The following is an 11,060-nucleotide window of genomic DNA, read 5'->3' as shown; positions in this document are numbered from 1 at the left end:
CGGAATTCCGAGAACAATGGAAGAGTTGTGAAGCATTTTTAAACGTCAGCGGAATTCCGAGAACAATGGAGGAGTTCCGAAGCATTTTTAAACTTCAGCGGAATTTGGAGAACAATGGAAGAGTTCCGAAGCATTTTTAAAAGTCAGCGGAATTCCGAGAACAATGGAAGAGTTGTGAAGCATTTTTAAACGTCAGCAGAATTCCGAGAACAATGGAAGAGTTCCGAAGCATTTTTAAACGTCAGCGGAATTCTGAGATCAATGGAATAGTTCTGAAGAACTTTTAAATGTTAGCGGGATTCCGAGAACAATGGAAGAGTTCCGAAGCATTTTTAAATGTCAGCGGAAATCTGAAAACAATGGAAGAGTTTCGAAGCATTTTTAATCTTCAGAATAATTCCGAGAACAATGGAAGAGTTCTGAAGCATATTTAAACTTCAGCGGAATTCCGAGAACAATGGAAGAGTTCCGAAGCATTTTTAAAAGTCAGCGGAATACCGAGAACAATGGAAGAGTTTTGAAGCATTTTTAAACGTCAGCGGAATTCCGTGAACAATGGAAGAGGTCCGAAGCATTTTTAAATGTCAGCGGAATTCTGAGAAATATGGAAGAGTTCCGAAGCATTTTTAAATGTCAGCAGAATTCCGAGAACAATGGAAGAGTTCCGAAGCATTTTTAAACTTCAGCAGAATTCTGAGAGCAATGGAAGAGTTCCAAAGCATTTTAAAAGTTCAGCAGAATTCCGAGAACAATTGAAGAGTTCCAAAGCATTTTTAAACGTCAGCGGAATTTTGAAAACAATGGAAGATTTCCGAAGCATTTTTAAACGTCAGCGGAATGCCGAGAACAATGCAAGATTTCTTAAATGTCAGCGGAATTCCGAGAACAATGGAAGGTTACCGAAGCATTTTTAAACGTCAGCGGAATTCTGAGAACAATGGAAGAGTTCCGAAGCATTTTTAAACTTCAGCGGAATTCCGAGAACAATGGAAGAGTTCCAAAGCATTTTTAAACGTCAGCGAATTCCGAGAACAATGGAAGAGCTCTGAAGCATTTTTAAACGTCAGCGGAATTTTGAAAACAATGGAAGATTTCCAAAGCATTTTTAAACGTCAGCGGAATTCTGAGAACAATGGAAGAGTTCCGAAGCATTTTTAAATGTCAGCGGAATGCCGAGAACAATGCAAGATTTCCGAAGGATTTTTATATGTCAGCGGAATTCCGAGAACAATGGAAGAGTACCGAAGCATTTTTAAACGTCAGCGGAATTCTGAGAACAATGGAAGAGTTCCGAAGCATTTTTAAACTTCAGCAGAATTCCGAGAACAATGGAAGAGTTCCGAAGCATTTTTAAACTTCAGCAGAATTCCGAGAACAATGTAAGAGTTCTGAAGCATTTTTAAACTTCAGCAGAATTCCGAGAGCAATGGAAGAGTTCCAAAGCATTTTAAAAGTTCAGCAGAATTCCGAGAACAATTGAAGAGTTCCGAAGCGTTTTTAAACGTCAGCGGAATGCCGAGAACAATGCAAGATTTCCGAAGCATTTTTATATGTCAGCGGAATTCCGAGAACAATGGAAGAGTACCGAAGCATTTTTAAACGTCAGCGGAATTCTGAGAACAATGGAAGATTTCCGAAGCATTTTTAAACGTCAGCGGATTTCTGAGAACAATGGAAGAGTTCTGAAGCATTTTTAAACGTCAGCGGAATGCCGAGAACAATGCAAGATTTCCGAAGCATTTTTATATGTCAGCGGAATTGCGAGAACAATGGAAGAGTACCGAAGCATTTTTAAACGTCAGCGGAATTCTGAGAACAATGGAAGAGTTCCGAAGCATTTTTAAACTTCACCAGAATTTTGAGAACAATGGAAGAGTTCCGAAGCATTTTTAAACTTCAGCAGAATTCCGAGAGCAATGGAAGAGTTCCGAAGCATTTTTAAACGTCAGCGTAATGCCGAGAACAATGTAAGATTACCGAAGGATTTTTATATGTCAGCGGAATTCCGAGAACAATGGAAGAGTACCGAAGCATTTTTAAACATCAGCGGAATTCTGAGAACAATGGAAGAGTTCCGAAGCATTTTTAAACTTCAGCAGAATTCCGAGAACAATGGAAGAGTTCCAAAGCATTTTTAAACGTCAGCGGAATTCCGAGAACAATGGAAGAGTTCTGAAGCATTTTTAAACGTCAGCGGAATTTTGAAAACATTGGAAGATTTCCGAAGCATTTTTAAACGTCAGCGGAATTCTGAGAACAATGGAAGAGTTCCGAAGCATTTTTAAACGTCAGCGGAATGCCGAGAACAATGCAAGATTTCCGAAGCATTTTTAAAAGTCAGCGGAATTCCGAGAACAATGGAAGAGTACCGAAGCATTTTTAAACGTCAGCGGAATTCTGAGAACAATGGAAGAGTTCCGAAGCATTTTTAAACTTCAGCGGAATTCCGAGAACAATGGAAGAGTTCTAAAGCATTTTAAACGTCAGCGAATTCCGAGAACAATTGAAGAGTTCCGAAGCATTTTTAAACGTCAGCGGAATGCCGAGAACAATGCAAGATTTCCGAAGCATTTTTATATGTCAGCGGAATTTTGAAAACAATGGAAGATTTCCGAAGCATTTTTAAACGTCAGCGGAATTCTGAGAACAATGGAAGAGTTCCGAAGCATTTTTAAACTTCAGCAGAATTCCGAGAACAATGGAAGAGTTCCGAAGCATTTTTAAACTTCAGCAGAATTCCGAGAACAATGTAAGAGTTCTGAAGCATTTTTAAACTTCAGCAGAATTCCGAGAGCAATGGAAGAGTTCCAAAGCATTTTAAAAGTTCAGCAGAATTCCGAGAACAATTGAAGAGTTCCAACGCGTTTTTAAACGTCAGCGGAATGCCGAGAACAATGCAAGATTTCCGAAGCATTTTTATATGTCAGCGGAATTCCGAGAACAATGGAAGAGTACCGAAGCATTTTTAAACGTCAGCGGAATTCTGAGAACAATGGAAGAGTTCCGAAGCATTTTTAAACTTCAGCGGAATTCCGAGAACAATGGAAGAGTTCTAAAGCATTTTTAAACGTCAGCGGAATTCCGAGAACAATGGAAGAGTTCCGAACCATTTTTAAACTTCAGTGGAATTACGAGAACAATGGAAGAGTTCCGAAGCATTTTTAAACATGAGCAGAATTACGAGAACAATGGAAGAGATTTTAAGCATTTTTAAACTTCAGCGGAATTCCGAGAACAATAGAAGAGTTCCGAAGCATTTTTAAATTTCACCCGAATTTCGAGAGCAATGGAAGAGTTCCAAAGCATTTTAAAAGTTCAGCAGAATTCCGAGAACAATTGAAGAGTTCCGAAGCATTTTTAAATGTCAGCGGAATGCCGAGAACAATGCAAGATTTCCGAAGCATTTTTATATGTCAGCGGAATTCCGAGAACAATGGAAGCGTACCGAAGCATTTTTAAACGTCAGAGGAATTCTGAGAACAATGGAAGAGTTCCGAAGCATTTTTAAACTTCAGCAGAATTCCGAGAACAATGGAAGAGTTTCGAAGCATTTTTAAACTTCAACGGAATTCTGAGAACAATGAAAGAGTTGCGAAGCATTATTAAACGTCAGCGGAATTCCGAGAACAATGGACGAGTTCTGAAGCATTTTTAAACGTCAGCGGAATTTTGAAAACAATGGAAGATTTCCGAAGCATTTTTAAACGTCAGCGGAATTCTGAGAACAATGGAAGAGTTCCGAAGCATTTTTAAACTTCAGCAGAATTCCGAGAACAATGGAAGAGTTCCGAAGCATTTTTAAACTTCAGCGGAATTCTGAGAAAAATGGAAGAGTTCCGAAGCATTTTTAAACGTCAGCAGAATTCCGAGAACAATGTAAGAGTCCTGAAGCATTTTTAAACTTCAGCAGAATTCCGAGAGCAATGGAAGAGTTCCAAAGCATTTTAAAAGTTCAGCAGAATTCCGAGAACAATTGAAGAGTTCCGAAGCATTTTTAAACGTCAGCGGAATGCCGAGAACAATGCAAGATTTCCGAAGCATTTTTATATGTCAGCGGAATTCCGAGAACAATGGAAGAGTTCCGAAGCATTTTTAAACTTCAGCAGAATTCCGAGAACAATGGAAGAGTTTCGAAGCATTTTTAAACTTCAACGGAATTCCGAGAACAATGGAAGAGTTTCGAAGCATTTTTAAACTTCAACGGAATTCCGACAACAATGGAAGAGTTCCGAAGCATTATTAAACATCAGCGGAATTCCGAGAACAATGGAAGAGTTCTGAAGCATTTTTAAACGTCAGCGGAATTCCGAGAACAATGGAAGAGTTCCGAAGCATTTTTAAACTTCAGCGGAATTCCGAGAACAATGTAAGAGATTTTAAGCATTTTTAAACTTCAGCGTAATTCCGAGAACAATAGAAGAGTTCCGAAGCATTTTTAAACTTCACCCGAATTCCGAGAGCAATGGAAGAGTTCCAAAGCATTTTCAAAGTTCAGCAGAATTCCGAGAACAATTGAAGAGTTCCGAAGCATTTTTAAATGTCAGCGGAATGCCGAGAACAATGCAAGATTTCCGAAGCATTTTTATATGTCAGCGGAATACCGAGAACAAGGGAAGAGTACCGAAGCATTTTTAAACGTCAGCGGAATTCCGAGAACAATGGAAGAGTTCTGAAGCATTTTTAAACGTCAGCGGAATTTTGAAAACAATGGAAGATTTCCGGAGCATTTTTAAACGTCAGCGGAATTCTGAGAACAATGGAAGAGTTCCGAAGCATTTTTAAACGTCAGCAGAATTCCGAGAACAATGTAAGAGTTCTGAAGCATTTTTAAACTTCAGCAGAATTCCGAGAGCAATGGAAGAGTTCCAAAGCATTTTAAAAGTTCAGCAGAATTCCGAGAACAATTGAAGAGTTCCGAAGCATTTTTAAACGTCAGCGGAATCCCGAGAACAATGCAAGATTTCCGAAGCATTTTTATATGTCAGCGGAATTCCGAGAACAATGGAAGAGTACCGAAACATTTTAAACGTCAGCGGAATTCTGAGAACAATGGAAGAGTTACGAAGCATTTTTAAACTTCAGCAGAATTACGAGAACAATGGAAGAGTTCCGAAGCATTTTTAAACTTCAGCGGAATTCTGAGAACAATGGAAGAGTTCCGAAGCATTTTTAAACGTCAGCGGAATGCCGAGAACAATGCAAGATTTCCGAAGCATTTTTATATGTCAGCGGAATTCCGAGAACAATGGAAGAGTTCCGAAGCATTTTTAAACTTCAGCAGAATTCCGAGAACAATGGAAGAGTTTCGAAGCATTTTTAAACTTCAACGGAATTCCGAGAACAATGGAAGAGTTTCGAAGCATTTTTAAACTTCAGCGGAATTCCGAGAACAATGGAAGAGTTCTGAAGCATTTTTAAACTTCAGCGTAATTCCGAGAACAATAGAAGAGTTCCGAAGCATTTTTAAAATTCACACGAATTCCGAGAATAATGGAAGAGTTCAGATGAATTTTTAGACTTCAGCAGAATTCCTAGAACAATGGAAGAGTTCCGAAGCATTTTTAAACTTCAGCGGAATTCCGATAACAATGGAAGAGTTCCGAAGCATTTTTAAACGTCAGCGGAATTCCGAGAACAATGGAAGAGTACCGAAGCATTTTAAAACGTCATCGGAATTCCGAGAACAATGGAAGAGTTCCGAAGCATTTTTAAACTTCAGCGGAATTACGAGAACAATGGAAGAGTTCCGAAGAATTTTTAAACATGAGCAGAATTACGAGAACAATGGAAGTGATTTTAAGCATTTTTAAACTTCAGCGGAATTTTGAAAACAATGGAAGATTTCCGGAGCATTTTTAAACGTCAGCGGAATTCTGAGAACAATGGAAGAGTTCCGAAGCATTTTTAAACGTCAGCGTAATGCCGAGAACAATGCAAGATTTCCAAAGCATTTTTATATGTCAGCGGAATTCCGAGAACAATGGAAGAGTACCGAAGCATTTTTAAACGTCAGCGGAATTCTGAGAACAATGGAAGAGTTCCAAAGCATTTTTAAACTTGAGCGGAATTCCGAGAACAATGGAAGAGTTCCAAAGCATTTTTAAACGTCAGCGAATTCCGAGAACAATGGAAGAGCTCTGAAGCATTTTTAAACGTCAGCGGAATTTTGAAAACAATGGAAGAGCTCTGAAGCATTTTTAAACGTCAGCGGAATTTTGAAAACAATGGAATATTTCCGAAGCATTTTTAAACGTCAGCGGAATTCTGAGAACAATGGAAGAGTTCCGAAGCATTTTTAAACGTCAGCGGAATGCCGAGAACAATGCAAGATTTCCGAAGGATTTTTATATGTCAGCGGAATTCCGAGAACAATGGAAGAGTACCGAAGCATTTTAAAACCTCAGCGGAATTCCGAGAACAATGGAAGAGTTCCGAAGCATTTTTAAACTTCAGCGGAATTACGAGAGCAATGGAACAGTTCCAAAGCATTTTAAAAGTTCAGCAGAATTCCGAGAACAATTGAAGAGTTCCGAAGCATTTTTAAACGTCAGCGGAATTCTGAGAACAATGTAATAGTTCTGAAGAATTTTTAAATGTAAGCGGGATTCCGAGAATAATGGAAGAGTTCCGAAGCATTTTTAAATGTCAGCGGAAATCTGAAAACAATGGAAGAGTTCCGAAGCATTTTTAAACTTCAGCGGAATTACGAGAACAATGGAAGAGTTCCGAAGCATTTTTAAACATGAGCAGAATTCCGAGAACAATGGAAGAGATTTTAAGCATTTTTAAACTTCAGCGGAATTCCGAGAACAATAGAAGAGTTCCGAAGCATTTTCAAACTTCACCCAAATTCTGAGAACAATGGAAGAGTTCCGAAGCATTTTTAAAAGTCAGCGGAATTCCGAGAACAATGGAAGAGTTGTGAAGCATTTTTAAACGTCAGCGGAATTCCGAGAACAATGGAGGAGTTCCGAAGCATTTTTAAACTTCAGCGGAATTTGGAGAACAATGGAAGAGTTCCGAAGCATTTTTAAAAGTCAGCGGAATTCCGAGAACAATGGAAGAGTTGTGAAGCATTTTTAAACGTCAGCAGAATTCCGAGAACAATGGAAGAGTTCCGAAGCATTTTTAAACGTCAGCGGAATTCTGAGATCAATGGAATAGTTCTGAAGAACTTTTAAATGTTAGCGGGATTCCGAGAACAATGGAAGAGTTCCGAAGCATTTTTAAATGTCAGCGGAAATCTGAAAACAATGGAAGAGTTTCGAAGCATTTTTAATCTTCAGAATAATTCCGAGAACAATGGAAGAGTTCTGAAGCATACTTAAACTTCAGCGGAATTCCGAGAACAATGGAAGAGTTCCGAAGCATTTTTAAAAGTCAGCGGAATACCGAGAACAATGGAAGAGTTTTGAAGCATTTTTAAACGTCAGCGGAATTCCGTGAACAATGGAAGAGGTCCGAAGCATTTTTAAATGTCAGCGGAATTCTGAGAAATATGGAAGAGTTCCGAAGCATTTTTAAATGTCAGCAGAATTCCGAGAACAATGGAAGAGTTCCGAAGCATTTTTAAACTTCAGCAGAATTCTGAGAGCAATGGAAGAGTTCCAAAGCATTTTAAAAGTTCAGCAGAATTCCGAGAACAATTGAAGAGTTCCAAAGCATTTTTAAACGTCAGCGGAATTTTGAAAACAATGGAAGATTTCCGAAGCATTTTTAAACGTCAGCGGAATGCCGAGAACAATGCAAGATTTCTTAAATGTCAGCGGAATTCCGAGAACAATGGAAGGTTACCGAAGCATTTTTAAACGTCAGCGGAATTCTGAGAACAATGGAAGAGTTCCGAAGCATTTTTAAACTTCAGCGGAATTCCGAGAACAATGGAAGAGTTCCAAAGCATTTTTAAACGTCAGCGAATTCCGAGAACAATGGAAGAGCTCTGAAGCATTTTTAAACGTCAGCGGAATTTTGAAAACAATGGAAGATTTCCAAAGCATTTTTAAACGTCAGCGGAATTCTGAGAACAATGGAAGAGTTCCGAAGCATTTTTAAATGTCAGCGGAATGCCGAGAACAATGCAAGATTTCCGAAGGATTTTTATATGTCAGCGGAATTCCGAGAACAATGGAAGAGTACCGAAGCATTTTTAAACGTCAGCGGAATTCTGAGAACAATGGAAGAGTTCCGAAGCATTTTTAAACTTCAGCAGAATTCCGAGAACAATGGAAGAGTTCCGAAGCATTTTTAAACTTCAGCAGAATTCCGAGAACAATGTAAGAGTTCTGAAGCATTTTTAAACTTCAGCAGAATTCCGAGAGCAATGGAAGAGTTCCAAAGCATTTTAAAAGTTCAGCAGAATTCCGAGAACAATTGAAGTGTTCCGAAGCGTTTTTAAACGTCAGCGGAATGCCGAGAACAATGCAAGATTTCCGAAGCATTTTTATATGTCAGCGGAATTCCGAGAACAATGGAAGAGTACCGAAGCATTTTTAAACGTCAGCGGAATTCTGAGAACAATGGAAGATTTCCGAAGCATTTTTAAACGTCAGCGGATTTCTGAGAACAATGGAAGAGTTCTGAAGCATTTTTAAACGTCAGCGGAATGCCGAGAACAATGCAAGATTTCCGAAGCATTTTTATATGTCAGCGGAATTGCGAGAACAATGGAAGAGTACCGAAGCATTTTTAAACGTCAGCGGAATTCTGAGAACAATGGAAGAGTTCCGAAGCATTTTTAAACTTCACCAGAATTTTGAGAACAATGGAAGAGTTCCGAAGCATTTTTAAACTTCAGCAGAATTCCGAGAGCAATGGAAGAGTTCCGAAGCATTTTTAAACGTCAGCGTAATGCCGAGAACAATGTAAGATTTCCGAAGGATTTTTATATGTCAGCGGAATTCCGAGAACAATGGAAGAGTACCGAAGCATTTTTAAACATCAGCGGAATTCTGAGAACAATGGAAGAGTTCCGAAGCATTTTTAAACTTCAGCAGAATTCCGAGAACAATGGAAGAGTTCCAAAGCATTTTTAAACGTCAGCGGAATTCCGAGAACAATGGAAGAGTTCTGAAGCATTTTTAAACGTCAGCGGAATTTTGAAAACATTGGAAGATTTCCGAAGCATTTTTAAACGTCAGCGGAATTCTGAGAACAATGGAAGAGTTCCGAAGCATTTTTAAACGTCAGCGGAATGCCGAGAACAATGCAAGATTTCCGAAGCATTTTTAAAAGTCAGCGGAATTCCGAGAACAATGGAAGAGTACCGAAGCATTTTTAAACGTCAGCGGAATTCTGAGAACAATGGAAGAGTTCCGAAGCATTTTTAAACTTCAGCGGAATTCCGAGAACAATGGAAGAGTTCTAAAGCATTTTTAAACGTCAGCGAATTCCGAGAACAATTGAAGAGTTCCGAAGCATTTTTAAACGTCAGCGGAATGCCGAGAACAATGCAAGATTTCCGAAGCATTTTTATATGTCAGCGGAATTTTGAAAACAATGGAAGATTTCCGAAGCATTTTTAAACGTCAGCGGAATTCTGAGAACAATGGAAGAGTTCCGAAGCATTTTTAAACTTCAGCAGAATTCCGAGAACAATGGAAGAGTTCCGAAGCATTTTTAAACTTCAGCAGAATTCCGAGAACAATGTAAGAGTTCTGAAGCATTTTTAAACTTCAGCAGAATTCCGAGAGCAATGGAAGAGTTCCAAAGCATTTTAAAAGTTCAGCAGAATTCCGAGAACAATTGAAGAGTTCCAACGCGTTTTTAAACGTCAGCGGAATGCCGAGAACAATGCAAGATTTCCGAAGCATTTTTATATGTCAGCGGAATTCCGAGAACAATGGAAGAGTACCGAAGCATTTTTAAACGTCAGCGGAATTCTGAGAACAATGGAAGAGTTCCGAAGCATTTTTAAACTTCAGCGGAATTCCGAGAACAATGGAAGAGTTCTAAAGCATTTTTAAACGTCAGCGGAATTCCGAGAACAATGGAAGAGTTCCGAACCATTTTTAAACTTCAGTGGAATTACGAGAACAATGGAAGAGTTCCGAAGCATTTTTAAACATGAGCAGAATTACGAGAACAATGGAAGAGATTTTAAGCATTTTTAAACTTCAGCGGAATTCCGAGAACAATAGAAGAGTTCCGAAGCATTTTTAAATTTCACCCGAATTTCGAGAGCAATGGAAGAGTTCCAAAGCATTTTAAAAGTTCAGCAGAATTCCGAGAACAATTGAAGAGTTCCGAAGCATTTTTAAATGTCAGCGGAATGCCGAGAACAATGCAAGATTTCCGAAGCATTTTTATATGTCAGCGGAATTCCGAGAACAATGGAAGCGTACCGAAGCATTTTTAAACGTCAGAGGAATTCTGAGAACAATGGAAGAGTTCCGAAGCATTTTTAAACTTCAGCAGAATTCCGAGAACAATGGAAGAGTTTCGAAGCATTTTTAAACTTCAACGGAATTCCGAGAACAATGAAAGAGTTGCGAAGCATTATTAAACGTCAGCGGAATTCCGAGAACAATGGACGAGTTCTGAAGCATTTTTAAACGTCAGCGGAATTTTGAAAACAATGGAAGATTTCCGAAGCATTTTTAAACGTCAGCGGAATTCTGAGAACAATGGAAGAGTTCCGAAGCATTTTTAAACTTCAGCAGAATTCCGAGAACAATGGAAGAGTTCCGAAGCATTTTTAAACTTCAGCGGAATTCTGAGAAAAATGGAAGAGTTCCGAAGCATTTTTAAACGTCAGCAGAATTCCGAGAACAATGTAAGAGTCCTGAAGCATTTTTAAACTTCAGCAGAATTCCGAGAGCAATGGAAGAGTTCCAAAGCATTTTAAAAGTTCAGCAGAATTCCGAGAACAATTGAAGAGTTCCGAAGCATTTTTAAACGTCAGCGGAATGCCGAGAACAATGCAAGATTTCCGAAGCATTTTTATATGTCAGCGGAATTCCGAGAACAATGGAAGAGTTCCGAAGCATTTTTAAACTTCAGCAGAATTCCGAGAACAATGGAAGAGTTTCGAAGCATTTTTAAACTTCAACGGAATTCCGAGA

The sequence above is a fragment of the Phyllobates terribilis genome, unplaced genomic scaffold (assembly GCF_046119375.1).
Source record: "Phyllobates terribilis strain yellow unplaced genomic scaffold, ASM4611937v1 Scaffold_28__1_contigs__length_16237799, whole genome shotgun sequence".
Taxonomy (NCBI): Eukaryota; Metazoa; Chordata; class Amphibia; order Anura; family Dendrobatidae; genus Phyllobates; species Phyllobates terribilis.
Note: the sequence above shows the minus strand (reverse complement) of the source record.